Genomic DNA, 17,535 nt, shown 5'->3' on the forward strand with positions numbered 1-17,535 from the left:
ATCTTTTTCCTTGTATCCTCTACTGGTTGCTTTGTATTTCATGTTACCGGAGGCTCTTTAGCCATATCTGATTTTTCAGTTGTATCTTTATCAACTGTTATGTTGATCTTTTGGGTATCAACATTTACAGTGTATAGGACTTTAGGATTTGGATTGCTATCCTCTACATCCATGCTTTCAGCTGCCGGTTGGTTTTCAGGGGTTGTAATTTTTACAGGTGGAGGTAGGTTGTCTTTAACCTTTATGCTTGGAGGTCCACCAATTTTGCCTTTCCCTTTGTCCTTATCCTTCTGATATACCTTAATAGGCTTGGGATTCCTGTATTCTTCTTGTTTTTCTTTTTCAACCAAAAATATGTCCCAACCATCTTCTGTTTCCTCTGAAACTTCTGTAACTCTTCTTGCCATTAGTGAAATATGCCAGTGTGCAGTGGAGAAAATTGTCCGGTTTGCCTGAGCAATCAGATCATCAATTTCCTTTGGGGAGTTTATCGGATATACAACAAGTAGTTTTTCTATTTTTATTTTCTTGTCTAATTCAATTACTCCTTGCCTTCTGGCCTCAAGTCTTTTGTATAAATCATCAGGAATTTCATTTATGACTTCCATCAAAAACTTTTTGAACATGTCCATATGTAGTATTACACTCTCCTCAACTTGCCCTTTTTCATCAGCAGATAGGGTGTCATAAATTTTCCCTATGTTTTTCAGTTTTCCTTCCTTTGTGATCTCATTTAGCAAAATGTCTAGAGGTGCCAAGTCAGTTTTTGTCTTTTTCTTTTTCTTAGGAGTCAGCTTCTTTGTAGGTGTGACCTTTCTGATTGGAGATCTCACAACTTGTTGCTTCTGCCTTGTCCTTCTAGGTGAAGGAGTGGTTGCCAGTGAGGGATCTCTTTTCCTAACAACTCTTTTAAAGGTTGCTGACATGTTTCCTTCCGAAGAGGTACCTACTAGTGATAGATGAGCTTCAGGTTGTGTGGCTGCCAACTCATCTTCAGTTATGTAGGTTTTCTTTAATACATCTTCCTTAATGGCTTTTGCTTGTCTGGATCCTTTTCTCACAAATGCCTCTACCTTCTTCACTCTTTTCTTGGACTGTATTTGTTTTTCTATTGTTTCAGCACTACCAAATACTTCCTCCTTAGGTTCATTGGGGGCTTCTAGAAGTGCTTTGGCATAAGTTTCAACTATGTGGTCATCTGTCTCATAGCCCATTTCTGTTACCCAGATTGTCCTTGGGATGACTGCTTCCATCCATATTTCATCTTTTTTAATAACAAAGCATATATCATCTTTGTATTTATCTACAATTTTCTGAGATAACCTTGTCCTTTTCTTCATTTTTGTCTTTAGTGCTTGGAAAAAGTCATGAATGTTGTTTTCCTTGTTCTCACCCATGGTATTGAACAATTCTATAAGTTGCTTTCCTACTGGTATGTCATATCCTAGTTCTTTATATCCTATACCGGGAACCTATTTTGTTATATGAAGCATTAGACATACTAACATATTTCCAAATCTGAAAGTTCCTTTCTTATCCTTCTTTATCTTTCCAAGGTTGTCTATCAGTTCATCCTTTAACCATTCATAGATGTCAATTTTTGCATTGTCTGTTACCATATCATATGCACTCTTAATGCATAAACTTGAAACTGAGTTAAGTCTATTGGCATGAGTGGCTTTGTAACCTAATATCATACTTAAGAATCTCACATTTGTATCCTTTACATCGTTAACCCTTAGAGATCTTTTATCAAATGTTGCACCTGTTAGGTCTATGACTAAATCATTTGAAACTTTCTTGTTTTTGTCTGGTCTTCTACCAGTGGTTGGTAACCCTGTGACAACCTTTATCGCTTCCTTGGTGATCTTATGAATTGCATCTAACCAGAAAAATTCTCCATGAACTCTGCTTAACACTATCCTAATCACATCCTTAGGAAATTCAAGAATGCTAAGGATTTCTGTGAATCCTAGGGTTTCAATGATTTTGTGTTCAACTTTAACATTGCTGGTATCATCACATATCTCGGTTTTATACATGGTTTTGATTTCCACATCTCCTAACTCTTCAATATTGTAGTGAATATACATTCTAGGGTCTTCAGCATATACAACACCTTTAGGATTTGAGAAAATACACCTAAGGTATCATCCTTCTTTTCTATTTCGGGGACCAACTGAAATACAGGCCTAGGTCTTTTAATTACTTCCACAACAGTAGGGTTCGCTATGTATTCAATTGTAGAGGTGGATGCCATGATAAAATACCTTTTTCTATCTTGGATGGATGATTGCTTGGAGTGTGCTTGCTTCTTGCTCGAAATGCCTTAGCTCAGAATCTTCGTGCTCTCTGAAAGTTTGAAATCATGGTGAAATGAAATGGAGCCAAAACCTTATTTTATAAAGTCTTTTTCGCTATCTACCACATTAATTGTATGCCGGTTAAGTATTCACTTAGCATTGTTTGCTGGTAATAAGTGATTTTCAACTTCTTATCTCTAATCGAGGGAATAATAGCACATGTGTCATTAGATTGCCAAACCCTCAAGAAAATTTTCTTCAATTAGATGAAGAACTTCCTACCGGTGGAGCACTGCTCTGTCCTGCCGGTGAAGCATCACTCTGTCCTGCCGGTGAAGCATTAGTTGGTTCTACCAGTGGAGGAGTATTCCCAATATTTAGATCATCTTTTCTAATCCATTGCTTAACCTCTTCAACTTTTTCTTTACCTTTCAAGCTAGCACTTTTGTTGTCTACCGGTGTGCCTTTACTTCTACAAAATTTAGCAATATGCCCAATCTTGTTACATGCATAACAAGTTACATTATTTTTCTGAATAGCTTTCCCATAACCTATGCCAGTTTGTGTTCTCCATTGATTAGATAGATGTCCAAATCTTCCACAAACATAACATCTCACATTCATTCTGCAATTTTCAGAGTTATGACCAACTTTGTTGCATTTGGAACATTGACCGGTGGGTGTATTGATATTCTGATAATTCCTAGATCTACAATCATTTGCCCTATGACCATATTCATTATAGTTAAAGCATTTTCCATTGAATTTATAAGCATTAGGTGGTCTTACCGGTTTCCTGTGATCCTGAGTATTTGCTATACCGGAGCTTTCTCCAACTTCAAAGCCAATTCCAGAAGTGTCACCTTTGGGTTTTTGATTCTTCAATAAGGTACCAAGTTCTTCTGAGCTTTTCTTGAATTTTTCTTTATGTTGATTTGCAGTTTCCAATTCCCTTTCCATGATTTCTTTTTGTCTCATTAGTTCATTTGAGTCATTCTGAGTATGCATCAGATTTGTCTTCAACATGTCATTTTCATAGCTAAGTCTTGCGTTCTCATTTAGTGCATCACTTAGTCTTCTGGTCAATTCTTCTTCATTCTTCTTTCTGTCCTGAATCTCTTTGCAAAATCTCATAGTCATATCCTGCATTTCATTTTTTGTTGTCATGATCTCTTGTTTTAGCTTGCTTATCATATCATTAAGTGATTCCTTTTCATCATTCTCATTTTGCAATTTTTCACAAAGTTCTCTTCTCTTATTTCTTGTAACAGTAAGATTTTCTTGAAGTGCCTGAATGATATCCTGAGCTACTCTTAAATCATCTTCTAATTTGATATTTTTCAACTTCTCTGAATCATAGTCAGTAAGAGCTCCTTCAAGTTGCTTCATCATATTTTCCATCTTTACCAGTGTCAAGATCTTCCTCAAGCTGTTAGGCTTCTAAAAATAGAGGACCAGGCTCTGATACCAATTGTTAGGATTCCCATAGATACTAAGAGGTGGGGGGGGGGGGGGGGGGTGAATCAGTATCTAACCGGTGAGTAGAATTTCTTAAGTTAAAACATGCAGAACATAAAATAGTAGTATATCGGTAAAGCAATAAACAGAATCAGAAACATCCACATGAAAAGAACACCATAACACAAGATGTTTAACGAGGAAACTTGGTGTGGGAAAAACCTCGGTGGGATTTGTGACCCACAATATTCACTTACTGGCCAATAAGAGAATATTACTTACAATAGGAGCTTGCACATGTAGGAAGGCCAACTGCCTAGAGCTCACTACTCAATGAGAAGTCACACTGACTTATTATGATGATTATACTAATCCAAAGATTTGTACTACTTTACAATAGCATCTCCAATGCCAGATTTGGCAGATTCAGTACCGGTTCTAACTCTGTTCTTTACATATACCCTTGACCTATAATTCGCACATTAGGTCTGCTTAATAATTTTCTTTATGCTCGCTTACTTACACACTTAAATGTCTACAATGATCTCCTTTATATACAAGAGTCATTTTACAATTTACCAAGTCGGCTTACAATAATAATCAAAATATTACATATCAAAAATCCTATCGGCCTCTATGCCGGTATACATCTTTTCTTCTGTGCCGGTGCTGGTGCCATAGGATTGCAAGGTTTCCATCAATGACAAAACCTTCAATCATACACAATGTCTCATTGGAGTGTCCATATGCCAACAAAAGGAGTAATATTCAAGACTTTATTCATAACAATACCATATCCGTAGCTGGTGTAAATGACAAAGGAATCAAATTTGTAACTCCTAATAAAAACCTCCAAAATTTTACTAATCCTTTGCCTTCCCATTCTACTAATGTGGTTGAGTATGAGCCTCTTTCTTTTTCTGCCAATGACCTTGGTGTTGAGTCCAACAATGTTTTGAATCTTGTTGATAAACCTACACCTCCTAAAGACATATGTATTACCTTTGATCCTAGTGAGTATTATTGCAATCAATGAACCACTATATATCACTGTGAAGATCAAAGACAAACTCTCACAAGGGGTTCTCATTGATCCAGTGTGTATGGTGAATGTGATCACTAAAGAATATCTCTATACTTTATAATTCCATCAACATATGATAAATTTCATGTAATGGACAAGGTGTATGATGGTTTCTCTTGTCCTACTATTGGCTCTATTACTCATCCCCTTGAGGTTGGTACTAAGTGCTTAGATGTGATTTTTTATATCATTCATACATCAGATCAATTTTGTGTGAAGTTGGGACATCCTTGGTTCTCTTCCATGAAAGCGATCCCTTTTGCTATTCATAAATTTTTTCATACATGTTTAAAATTTACTCATAATGTTATTATCATAACAATTAATCATAACATGTATCAACCCATGGTGAGGTGTGAAAGTTTCACCCTTGATTACTTTTGGCCTAAACAGTTTGAGCCTCTTAAGCCTCGAAGTGATGCTCTCTTCCTATCTTATCAAAAGTGAAAAAATGAGATGATAATATCTTTGAGTAAGCCTAGAGACCCTAGACCTATTCCTCCTCCTCATGATGGACTTGATATCCTTCCCACACCTTCTATTCCTCCTATATATATCATAGTCCCGCTTGCTACCTCTTACAAAGGAAAGACCTTGGCATATCTAATTTTCTAGCCTAGTAGACCTTTTCTTGTTCCCCCTCCTTTAAAGGAAGAAAATCAACCCATGTCCATTGATCCTCAACCTTCACAACCCTTGGCTAAAACTAGAAGAAACCATTGTGTGAGAGAACACCAACTAAGACATCATACCAAGGCTCGTGAACTTTATTTTAAAACCATTTCCTCCCTGAAGACACCAAATGTTGACTTTGTCCCATTTGTCCAACCTTCACCTAACCCTAGAGGGGAAGTTCAACCTAAAACACCAAGATTAAAAATGCTTAAGAAAAATGATGGTTCATGCTTTTTTCATGTTTGAGACCCTATTTTTATTAATATTGATGAAGAAATGGATGATGATGTTGTTCATGCTAACAATGTTGAATCTAATGATTCCGATGATATGTATGAGCTTGTTGATGTTGAGAATGATTTATCTAAACAATTTTTAAAAACATTAATCCTAGATCCCGGTGACAGACAAAGCGACTCATTATTAGAGAATGATCCTTGTTTGGAACTTGCAATAGCTCCATCTACCATGCTCGAGGTTTATCCTCTTGCATCTTGTCCATCTTCCCAAAACAATTCTCAACAAGATTAGGAGGCAGATGATTTTCTTGATTAGCTTCATTCATGTCATAGATTTTATCTCCTCCCTTGCTTGTTTGTAATGTGTTTCCCCTGTGATGTGTTATGGTAGGTTCTATTTAGATGACACTTGTCACTTAGTTGGTACAAGGTAATAAAGTGGCCAAATCTGTTATGACATTCTTCTATTTGTATCTCAATTCTTCTATTTGTTGTCTCTTGTGTTGTCTACTTGGGAACGATGCAAAGCGTTGGATCTCTTTTGGTCTGTTCGATGTTGACTCAAAAGACACATGTTCCCTTCTTCTTGTGTGGTTGTGGTTCCACTACCTTTGGGGGATGAGGTCAATTCAATACAAATATTCATATATATTATTTATCATAAGAGCATATTGGCCCTAGAGTTAGGGGTCCCTTATGTGTTTTTATGTTTTGTGACCATTATCTTTTTATTTGTCCTTTCTTGGGGGCATCTCATTGTGGTAACATGCTTGTCTTTTGGATGCATTCTACCTTAAAGCAATTGCTCCTGATAAGGCGTATGCAATTTCTTTAAAGTGGCATACACTCCGCTCAATGCTTCACTTTATGCACACACCATAACGTGTTTTGATACTCAAGTTAATTTGCAAACTATGCTTTTTTCTTTGTAATTTGGTATTTTTTTTTTCATGACTCATAGTAAGTGAACCTTACTAGGCTAGTAGTCGCTATTCTCTCTCTCCTTCCTATTTCTTATGATGTCCCTTTTATCTTGATATTGAAGTAGTAAGATCCTAAAGTTGTTGGGGACTTGGTGTGTCTTGTCTCTTTGATGTCTTGATGAAAGTTTTCAATGCAGACCTTTGTACTTTACCATGAATATGCTTAGTCTCATACTCCTGCTAAAGTGGGGGCTAAAGGTAGCAACCTAAATTGTATTTGACTACAATTTTGTCCTCACTTAGGCGTCACTTTGGCATTCTATTCTCTAAGGCATGATTGAAGCACTGATTATGCTCACACCAACTATCAACCACAACTTTTCACTATCTACACTGTCTCCCCTTGATTTTGGAGCACTAATTTCCAGGATCATGGAACTAGGTGCCATGGTCCTTTAAAAAAGGGCCCATTTTGAGGGCCTCATAACAATAACTTAATTTGGTCAAGGACCTAGATCCCATGTTGGCTCATGTCAAAAATTAAATTTGTTTTTCAACTAGCAAGTATAAAAGCAAGTCTACCCCTCTCATTTAAAACCCGAATCGATCAATTGAGCAATTACACTCTAGAAAATTCAAGTGAGCAAGAAATCTATCTTTTATCAAGCATTGGAGCAGAAGTAAAGTAAAGAATCAAGCATTGGAGATGACATTCATGTTCTATGTTTTATGAAGATAATCTTCATGAAACCCTAATTCCTTGGTGAAGACAAACATGACTTCATTAAAGGTATATCATTAGTGTTTCATTCATTTCAACCTTTCCCTCAAAAGAAAATTATTTTACTTTAGTATTTCATTTACATTTCAATCCAATTTCATGGTTAATTCCAAAACTTGGGTTTGACCTAAGGCAAACCCCTATTCCCAACAATTTCCTCCTTTCTATGTGTAGGAAATATGTATAGATATGCATTCAGGAGGATCAATAGGATTCGCAGAGACAAACAATTTACCTTTTGATGGCGATAAATTTGGAGGAGCAAGCCAAATTGGAGCAACATGGTCTCAAAAAATTAGGTCAAACTTTTGGGAACATATCCAAATCGTCTTCTTTTGCTTAGATCTAGGCTAGTGGCTTCATTCGACATCTATAGCTCACTGTTTCTATCAAATTGACTCAATTATTCACTATTTTTCCCTAATCTTTAACCATTCAAATTCAATTCAATTTAGGGAAGAAAGAGCCCCATCTAGGAGGCCTAGAATCTGATCAAAATATTGATTTATCAAGGTCAGATCTATTAGATTCTGTCTTTCCTCAATGTTTTGGTAAATTAGATCATTTAGAGGTTTTATTATCTTAATTTAACCCTAACCCTAACTTTTCACCAAAATAATATCAAATCTAAGTCAGTATAAAGGTTATTTTAATTATGAAATCCCTATATATGGCATCCCTCTCAATTAATTTTCATTATGAAATCTTATGTTAACATTATCATTAATTCAAGAGAAATTCTTCTTCCTCAAAAGTAGACTTGGTTCAAGGAGCAACAAACAACATCAAGGCATATTCATATTATGTTTCGATTATGATTTCATGATAGATTTTATGTGATTTATCATGTTATTGCATCAACACATGTGATAATCCTATGATGATCTGGTTAATACTGAGAGGGGGGGGTGTGAATCAATATTATCACAATTTATAACTTCAAATCAAAATACCATTTACAATAGATTTGAAATCATTTAATACATGAATCTATCCATTTAGAAAATCTCATACACTTGTCACCCACTTATGCAATCTTATTAATCAGAATATTCAACAACTAGATATCTAATTAGCACATATGCGTACTGACTTATTATCAGATCAAAATAATTCATCTATCAATTCATTAACATTACCGGTAAGCACTTATAGATCTCTAATAAACAATAGTAAACTTATCATAACCGGTAATCAGAAATAATGCATGAAAACATGAACACTATGAAAAGATATTCAACATATGAACACCAAGATTTTTGATGTGGAAACCCAAATGGGAAAAACCACGGTGGGGACTGGTACCCACAATAATTTGTACTATTTCGAAGTACGCCCTATTAGGAGCTTGCAATACGCCCAGTTAGGAGTAGACCCTGTTAGGAGTCACCCGGTTAAGGGTTTGCCTATCACTCCAGCTAGGAGCTTAATGATTTGTTAGGATCAACCTGGTTAAAGGATTTAAACACTCTTTTGTGAGATGCATTGTTAGGGGACTTAGATGGCAAAGGCCTGTTAGGACCTACACGGTTAAGGAATTTATGTTGCTGTAATTGTTAGAGAACAACAGTGAAAAATGATCTGTTACTTTGTACTTTTTGCTTGCTAAATCAGATCCAGTTATGCTTCACAGTCTACAACACTCAGGAAAATCTCTATCTTCTCTGGGACAACTTAACTCATTGTCCTAATACCACTGACACATGAAACATCAGTTGTGTCGCCCTAAATAGCCATCTAAACGAATTTGACCATAAAACCTAATTACATCTTGAATTTACAATACAAATCATATCAGATCAATATCTAGATCATTACAACAATTTACAATGCAATATCAACTGTTGGTTGATCATAACCCATCACGAAAATCTGATCTATATCCTCAAAAAACTCTACTAAGTGTTTTGTTGATTCCCAAGAAATTCTTCCTTGGATCGCGCCAAAACAACAATTAAATCTTTCACGTGGGCTGTGTCGTGTTACCAACTTCATGTAGAGTCGCCGTCGATCACCATCATAACAAAAAACATTACCGGTTGAGTGAATTCATCATTGGTCCTAAAACCCTACTAAAACCCTAGCACAACTCAATCAGAAGTTCAAAACATGCCTTCCGATAATCCACATAGGATGCAGTTCCAGTCACATACACAAATCCATCATAAAAGCTTATTTCTCAAACCATAAGTCTCCAACCATCACCAATTTACCGATTCCATCAAAATCCTTTCTTTTACCGGTTGAAGTCCTAATTCTCAATCCTGCCGATAAACCCTTTCATACTTACAAATTCTAAATCCGGTAGACCAAATTACTTATCCAACAAGTCAGACATCAAAGTTCATCTGTAACCATCATCAAAACATTAATTGACATAGGTTGCCATCAATGACAACACTAATAACTGATCATGTCATCATCATTCTTCTACCGATACAGTCATCAACTCATCTGCATCAGTTATGCCAATCATGCCAACACACATGGATGACTTATCTTAAGAACATTTCCTCATCTATTGAAGGTATAATAATCTACATTCAAGTATTTTATCCTTGCCCTCAAAAGATAATATTTTCCAATTTAGTTCAATTTCTATTTCAATTAGGGTTAATTTAAAGCACAAGGTTTAACCTAAGGATAACCCCTATCCACAACTCCCTTTCTTTCCTCTTGTGTGTATTTACATGTATCCGATAGAGCAAGAAATCTTTGGGAAGTCTCAAGAAGCAAGAACAAGTCTTCTCCCGAAATCTCAACCTAGTTCTCAGGGACTAGGGTGCCTGACGCCCTAGTCCTCCTTGTTCAACCTTATATTTTTAGGTTACTACTTAGATTACAATAAGAATCAAGCCTCGAGATCACAACTTAGTAGACCAAGGTGCCTAGTTCCTTGGTCTAGTCAACTGTGCTCCAGATTTCATGTACAGGCGCACAATCAAATTTCTTATCCATTTCTGTACTTGTTAAGTTTTTGTTTCATTATTTGTTAACATAAACAATCCAAGTTATTAATTAATGTACACACCTTCTTACCTTAGATTTGAAATTCAATTTACATCTTTTCAATTAGATTTTCAACTCAAATAAAAAGGAAATAGAACTCCAATCAACATTCAATCCTCTTCTTACTAGAATTGAGGTGGGATCTATTGAGTTCATCCTCCTTTTAATGTGATGTCTGTGAAAGTTAGGTCATTTCCTAGTTTACAAATCTTAACTTGTGATACCCTAATTTTCCATCTATTACAGTTAGATTAAAGCGTTAAGGGAAATTGACAGTACTTTATTGTTCTTGTTTTAAATAAATTAGGGGCTAAGTATTTAAAATACTTAAAAATGATAAGCCTATGTAATTGTGGAGAAAGGCTCTACATTTTGAATTTATGCGAGACATTTATAGAAAAAATATTTATGAGGTATCAATAGAAAAATGTTCCTATCTTGTTATTTTTTACAAATATTAAAAGAAATTAAAAACACATTTTGTTTTAAAGGTTTCTTTAGGGGAGTTTTCCTTGTCAAGGTGGGCCAAGATGCATGTCATTAGTGTTTGTCTTTGTTGGCAATTTTTCTTGCTGCATTATTTGTATGGACGTCCAAAATTAATTAAATTGATATTTAATTAATTTATCAGTTCTCGTATTATTAATCATATTAATTATGTTAGTCCAAATTCATCTCAAAATTAATTAAATTATATTTTAATTAATTTTGACACTTTGGCCATATAATTAATTTGTTAATTAATTATATAAACTCCCAGTTCTTCTAAAATCGACTTAATTCCCAACCTTAGCCAATTTCTTAAATACTCTCTTCTAATCTTAAGTAGTTAATTAATCTCAATTAATTAACTAATATCCCAATTCTTACAAATCCTCCTCCTAATCCCTGTCATTTAGCGTAATTAATATAAGCCTAACCTTCATTATCATTTCTTCTAATTTTAAATTCCCCCACTCATTCTCTCTCGTCATGTCACATCTTCCTAACTCACCCACTTGCATCCTAATCCTCCATTATTCAACCTAATAACCCTCACCAATCACTTCCATATTCCTAATCTTCATGATTAGGGAGTGGTCAACGTTTTTCTATAAATGGATTTTCCATCTCACCTCCCAACCTTAAATGCCGCCCAATTTTGTTTATCCAAGGTATTTTGAATTCCTTGAGTCTCCCCATGCCCCCTCTTCCCAAGGAATTTTTAATTCCTTTTCTCCTTTATTCTTTCCATGTTTCTCTTCCCAAGGAATTTTTAATTCCTTGTTTCTCTTCCCAATGTACTTGGGATCTCTTACCCATGTCCTTGAGGAGTGTGGAGACAAGAAATGCCTTTATGGTAAGGATATCTTGGATCTCCCACTTGTCCTATCCAAGCCACCTCACTTTCCTTCAATCTTGGCCCTCCATTCCCTTTCAATATCAACCATCCATTTTTGGCCCCTCAAATCTATAAATTGGAGTCTCCTCCCTTCACAATCCATCCACCTCATTTACATTGTCATGCTACTAATTTAAGTCCAATAAATCATCCATTGTATCCAAAAAAGCAAATCAAGTGGAGAAAGGGTGCTTCCACTTCAATCTCAATTGGAGGGAGTAAAGAAAGGTATAAGATTAGTTGTTTGATAGGTTTTAATTAGTTTTATGAATTTCACATGCTCAACTAGCCATTTAATCTTTTCTCCCTTTCAATTGGTTGAAAGAACTATATGACATCACAACGCAAGTTTAGAAGGTAAAATATCTATTGTGAATTTTCTAAAGAATTTCATCAAATGATACATGTGTCGTATGTGCACGAGTTTTGAAGGAATACAAAAAGATACTCCTAAGAGTTGTGCTATTGGTTGAAATTTCTAGAGATAGTGGGTGGAGCCAAATGGAGAAAAATAAAATAGCCACATGTCAACACGATGCTCGACTAAAAAAATGAAATTTATAACAAGGTGGAGGTGATGCACTATTGGTCCAGTGGTATTATTTTGTGGTTCCCTTGATCCATGCAAAATAAAAGGGGAAGTGAGTGTTGTTTTCAATAGAGGCAGATGATGCATGTTTTGATTCTCTTATAATTGTAGTGTTAATGCCTAATTATATTTTTGTCCTCTCCAAGATGATGTCCATGATGTAGAATGACTTGTCTTTACATAAGTATGCAATACTTAGTAAAGGGTTTAACAATTTTTTATTCTAGTGGGCCTTAACAGGTGCTTCTCACAAAAGTGTCTAAATATTGGTTTAGCAGTTTTTCATTGCAGTGGGCTTTAATGAGTGCTTCTCATGAAAGGATATGAATATTTTAATTTGTGTATTAATGGAATCATGTATTTTATTCCCCCTTCAACAATGAAGAGTTTGTGCCATTCTATGCTCATAGTGTTTGGAGTCGTTAATTCCTATCTATGATACACTCAACTTGTGTAATACTTGGCATAATTACATTAATTAAATTTTTTTTAAATCATGTAATTTTCTCTTTTAGAGGTTTTTAGTTATGTTGTTATTGTTCGTAATTATGTTATACTTTCATAAAATCATAATATTATCTAAGCTCTCAGTGCATCACCTTAGTATTGGATATCCGTTTGGTTTATTTTGAGTTTTCAAAGGTAGGTATTATGTGTTTTATTACTCTATTGAAATTGTTTTAGATCTATAATACTTGGAAATTACTTCTCTCTTTAGGTTAGGAAATACTTTTCTTTTATTAAGGCAAAGAGGCCAAAGCCTGAAATATAGATTAAAATATAAGAATAAAGTTACATAGTTACATAGAAACAAACTTGAAGAAAAAGAGAAGGGAAGACATCAACTCTCATATATCAGGATATTCACACATACTACACAATTTCTTGAAGAAACTTCTAAGAAATTACACATAGCATTTCAACATGCCCCTAAAAAATGAGCAAACTATGATTGAGAAACTCAAAAAATTGAGACAATTAAGACTCATTTGAGGACTCCTTTGAAGAAGCCAACTCACAAGGTTGAGGAAAATATTGAGAATAACCATGAGGGTCAACATATGCATGATAAAACAACTCCCATAATGCATCAAATTTTGGCAATACGAGAGAAAATAGAGGCTCACCAATTGCATCTCTGTGAGGAAGATCTGAGAATAAAATGGACTTGCTGAGGAAGCCATCATCAGATTAATAACGGAAATGAGAATAGCTCTTGGAATAGAGCCCTCATCCAAAACATCATTTCTACTGAGAAAACTGCCAACTAAAGGAGACCCATCAAAGATATTGTATGCAACCAAAGTAGATGAAACCTCCTCCCAAGTATAGAGAGAGGGATGCATAAAAGAACCAATGAGAAGCTTTGTGAAGATCACTGACCAAGTGAGGTCCATTACCATAGAAGCAAACTTGGATGCCATAGAAGTAAACTTGGATGCCACCTCAGAGGGAAGAATGAATCTATTTCCCTGCAAATAGTGAATGTCAAGAATACTGAGCAAAGTCGACTCCACTCTGGAGTAGGGGACTACAAAAGTCAATTGAAGTGAGAATAATGACACATTTCCAATGAATGGGAGATTGACATATTGCCCATTAAGAGGCACACGGAAAGCCATTTCCAATACAAGAAACACCATGGAATAAACCAAGAAGAGTACCAAATTTGGCTATAAGGCCTACCACACATGTGAAATAAAAGGAAAATGCTGGAAAATCTATGAGAAAAGATATAATAGGACCAAGAGCGCACAACAGAGGCCATTTGGAAATATAATCAAATCCATAATATGGATGAATCCTTCCACACAAAGAGGAGGTATGAAAGACAAAGAGGATATCATTGAAGACAAGAGAAGATAGACACTGAAAAGGACACTCATCTAATGATAAAAGCCTCAAGAAAAGTAAAGGCGACATAACAAGGAGAAAATGGCAAGAAATCACATGAGTGGAAGTACAATAAGAACAACTCATTGAGTACCAACATCATTAAAATGACAACAAGTGGCCTCAAGATACAAAATGAACAAATGGCAATCTAAGCAAATAATAAGGAGGCCAAACCAATATGAGGTTGTCAAAAAAGAACAAATAGAGGAAGTCAGATAAAGAATGTCACTTAAATTATCCTTCATTGAGATCATCCAATGTTCTTTTCATGAAATCGTCATTAGACTTGATATCCTTATCACTAAAAAATCCTCTCCCCATCTGACAATATGCAACCCTGATTAGCTACACAATTAGCTAATTTGTTAGCTTGCCTATAACATTATGAAATGTTGTAGTTATCAAAATGATCTAATAACAACTTGGCCTACTGGATGATGTATTTAATTCTCCAACTAGGGACATCCACACCTTTTAAGGAAAAAATTATATTCATAGTTTTTAATTATAATATTTTTTAAATTACCTTGAATTGCCATCTTAATTTTGAATAAGAGGGCCAAGACTTCTGCAACATTGTTTGTACCATTTGGAATTCTAGCCATACTTGTAAACACCACAACACTTTTGTGATTTTTGATAGCATTTCCGATGCCTAAAGCACCTGGGTTCCCCTTTGATGCACCATCAAAATGAGTTTGAAGAAATTTTGTTGAGGTACCTTCCATTTGATCTCTTTTCTATCAACCCGCTTCACAAAATTATTCAAAAGACAACCTTTAAAAGGAAGTGATAAATGCTTTCATTCATTGAGAACATCATTATCTAGCCAAGATGTGAAATGTGACTCTAAGTTTTTGTTCTTAACTGTATATGCTTTAATTGTCTCTATTATCGATATCTCAATTCTAAAAAGAACTTCCTCTAACTTATTGAAATCCTTCCTAAAGACCCTTTTGTTCCTCTCCCACCAATTCCATATAAGAATTTTCAGGGCCACCTCCCAAAGATTTACAATAAAAGAGTCGATATATAACCAATGGAGTTTTTTAAGCAATCAACTCCAACACTTATGAGTGAAGGGACAATTAACCAATAAATTGTCTTTAGATTCAATGACATCATTACACATAATACAAGTAAATGGTTGGGCTAAACCAAGTCGTGTCAATCTATCATTGGTTAGAATACACCTTTTGAGAGAAAGCCAAGCAAAAGCCCCTGCCTTTTGAAGGCCATCTCCCATCCAACAAAAAGAAAACCCTTTTGACTACTGATGATTATCCTTCTTTGAGAGAATATTGTGACCCTACTTGATAGTGTAAGAGCTTGTTTTGGATGGCATCCAAATCATCATCTCTTGCATTCTTAAAATAGATAAATGTTTTCTTAAGTTATTGAGACAATATGTGTTTCTGATTGGGAGGAGCAAACACAGTGAAGATATCTTTCCATTGTGTTTTATTCATACCATCTAATGAAAAGACTTGAAAGTAATCTGAGACCTTATCACCCCAATTAGATTTCAGAGATGCTTTAATATCCTCTAATCCTACCATCCTTCTTAGAGGAGGGAATCCAATCCATGAGTCCTCCCAAAATAATGCTGATTTTCCATCATGAATAGTCTAGGACAAATTGAGAAGAAATAACTCCCTGCACTTAATAAAAAAAATTCACATTTGTGACCCAGATGGAGGATCCAAAAGTGTGAAAATTCTATTTTGTTTATCAGAACCAAAGTACTTTGATTTGATAATGGAGGTCCAAAAAGAGTTGCTATTTGAATAGAGTTTCCACCCAATTTAGTAACCATGACTAAATTCCTATGATGAAACCTATGAATCCCAACACCACGAGAAGATTTACGACAATAGACCTTATCGCAAGCTAGTAAGTGGATTTTGTTCTTACAATTTTTGTTACCTTTCCATAGAAAACTTTTGAAAATGGATTTTATGTCACCCTTGATTTATTTAGGCATTGGAAGAACATACATAATGTAGTTTGGAATTATGGCCAATACTGATTTGATCATTATGATCCTACCTGAGAGAGAAAGCTAGGTATTCTTCCATGAAGCAATTCTATTTTTGATAGAGGAAGATATGGCTGACCATAAAGATCGTTTGTTGTATCCTGAGAATAGAGGAATACCAGGTCACTTACATGGGAGAAAGCCCTACTTAAAGCCAAGAATGCTGGCCAATCTATTGGACAGTTGAGAGGAACAATTGAGGCAATTTTTTTTGATTTAGCAACATTATTTTTTTGACCTAACATTTGACAATATGTTTCCAAGGTTTGTTTGATGAAATTTGCCTCTGTGTAAGATGCTTCACCAAAAAAAATTGTCATCAACAAACAAGATATGAGTAACAACAATCTAAGGCTGGAGTAAAGAAATCCTTTGCACAAATTACTTTGATGGAACAATTTGATCATCCTACTGAGGGCCATAATAATGAAGAGAGATGGAGATGAAGGATCACCCTATTGAACACCTTGAGAAGAAGAGAAAAACCCTAAGGGAGGCACATTGACAAAAACTAAAAATTTTGCCCCCAAAATACATGAAATAATCCACTTACTCCATTTTGAAGAAAATCCAAAGTTAAGGAGAAACTAATGCAAGAAATGCCAACTAATTATATCATATGCTTTTAGCATATCCAGTTTAATAATCATAGCTTCTTTCTCAAAGGACAAAACAAAATGAATTTTTGCATGAACAACCAATGCCCCCTCAGATGTCTCCCTCCTAGGAGAAAAACCTCCTTGTTCATGGGAAATGATATTTGGAATGATCTTAGCCAATCTCATAGCAATAGATTTTGTGATAATCTTATATATTGTGTTACAGAGGGAGATAGGTCTGAAATTAGCAAAAGAGGATGGATTCATAAGTTTAAGAATTAGAGAAATGAGAGTAGTATTAAATTGTTTTAATATGTTACCATTTCTCTGAGATTCGTCAACCACCCTCCACACATCTATCCCCATAAAATCCAAATATTTTTGAAAAAATGATGTCATATACCCATAAAGTCATGGGGCCTTATTAGGATGCATAGAGAAGACTACCTCCTTAATTTATTCTTGGGAGAAGGGATTCAAGAGATCAAAGTTATTTTGTTCAGAAACCAATGTGGGAATATGCTATAATACCTCTTGAATTTTTAAAGCCATATCATCAT

Source organism: Cryptomeria japonica, chromosome 11 (genome assembly GCF_030272615.1).
Source record: "Cryptomeria japonica chromosome 11, Sugi_1.0, whole genome shotgun sequence".
NCBI lineage: Eukaryota > Viridiplantae > Streptophyta > Pinopsida > Cupressales > Cupressaceae > Cryptomeria > Cryptomeria japonica.